Here is a 1,956-nt window from a genome sequence, read left to right on the forward strand (position 1 = left end):
CCTCAGTCTCTCTCTCCCTCCCCCCACCTCCCCCCCGGTCTCTCTCTCTCCCCCAGTCTCTCGCTCGCTCTCTCTCTCTTTCTATCTATCTCCCAGTCTCTCTCTCTCTCTCCCCAGTCTCTCTCTCCCTTCCCCTGTCTCTCTCGCTCTCTCTCCCCCAGTCTCTCTCACTTCCCTGTCTCTCTCCCCCAGTCTCTCTCACTCTCCCCCAGCCTCTCTCTCTCTCTCTATCTTCCCATTCTCTCTCTCTCTCCCGTCACTCTCCTCTCTCTCCCCCCAGTCTCGCTACTCTCTCTCTCTCTCTCTACCCCTCAGTCGCTCTCTCTCTCCCCCCTCAGTCTCTCTCTATCTCCCCGTTCTCCCTCTCTCTCTCTATCTCCCCATCTCTCCTCTCTCCCCCCCCAGTCTCTCTACTCTTTCTCTCTCCCCATCTCCCTCTCCTCTCCCCCCAGTCTCTCTCTCTCCTTCCCTCTCTGTCTCTGGCTGTCTCTCTCTCCTTCCCTCTCTCTGTCTCTCTCTCCTTCCCTCTATCTCTCTGTCTCTCTCTCCTTCCCTCTCTCTCTCTCTGTCTCTCTCTCCTTCCCTCTTTCCCTCTCTCTCCTTCCCTCTCTCTCTCTCTTCTCCCCCCAGTCTCTCTCTCTCTCTCTTGCATCACGGGGGGCGTTTCATTCCATGTGTGGGCGGGCCTAATCCTGCAGCCTCCCGAAACATCGCTGCCATTTTTTTAATACCGACAGCGACAGAACCAGCACAACAAACCCCCACAGTGCGGCTCTGGCACAGTATCCTGCTCCCGGCCCGCTCGGCCCGAGACACAGAGCGGGGGAACGGCAGCGGCCGGCCGTAAACCGCGCGGCCCTGTAAACTGCCGTTTTACAAAAAAGCCTTGGCAACGCCGGGCCCCCCTAGCTAGTACATATATAAAAGAGCTCTTCTGTCTGTCCTTCCGTCCGTCTGTCTGTCTGTCTGTCTGCTATACACTCAAAAGTTATAGAGCGTACCTACACATGTGTTACATCAAAAGAAAGCTTATGATTCCGAATGGTCATAAGCATATTTACTTTTTGGTCAGACAACAATTGTGCCGACGGTATACAAAAAACGTTCAAAATTCTGCTCATTATCCGCTCATTAGCATCGAGTGACGTGAAGGTTGACCAATCGTACAGTCGAGCGACCCGACGGTTGAACAATCGTTGCGTCATGGGGGCGTGTTCATTGCGTGTGCGGGCGGGCCATCCTAGAGTTGAGTGATGTGACGATTGAACAGTCCTACAGTTCAGCGACCTGACGTGTGTGGGCGGGCCTAATCTTTCTGAGCTGAGGTGAGTGGCCGCCATCTTGATTCCTAACTCTTCATTTCTTTTTCCCACTTTCTGCATGTTTATTTTCCAATCTAGATTTCCAGCAAAAAAAAAGTTGCTTTTAAAACACAATTAAATTGTTTTTAAAAAAAGTTAATTAATTTGTAAATATTTTCTCTAACCTCATTCATTTTCCTACCTTTCACCGTTTTTGCAGGCCTCGAAGCCTGGGCCTCTCCTGCCCAGCCATGCCCGAGCTAGGCACCTCCATCCCTCTCAACAAGCGGCCCGCGATCGCCGCCATCTTTGTAAAGGTTGGAGGGTCGGGCCTGAGCTGAGCATAGCCACTGCCGCCATCTTAGTAAAGGCTGGCGGGGCGGGAGTCAGCGCGTGCTTCAATGTCGGCCCGGACCGCAGCTAAGGTGAGTCCGGCTGGGCCTCACACGCTGGGCTGTGCACCGGCCGGCCCTGAGGCGCTGATCCGCGGAGGCGGAGGGAGGGAGAGGGGACGGAGGGAGAGGAGAGGGGGAGGGAGGGAGAGAGATGAGGTGAGTCTGGCTGGGCCTCACGCGCTAGGCTGTGCACCAGCCGGCCGATCCAGAGGTGCTGATCTGTGGGGGGGGAGGGAGAGGAGAGGGGGAGGTAGAGGTGG

The sequence above is a fragment of the Somniosus microcephalus genome, chromosome 12 (assembly GCF_052327205.1).
Source record: "Somniosus microcephalus isolate GS21.2 chromosome 12, FLI_Smic_1.0, whole genome shotgun sequence".
Lineage (NCBI taxonomy): Eukaryota > Metazoa > Chordata > Chondrichthyes > Squaliformes > Somniosidae > Somniosus > Somniosus microcephalus.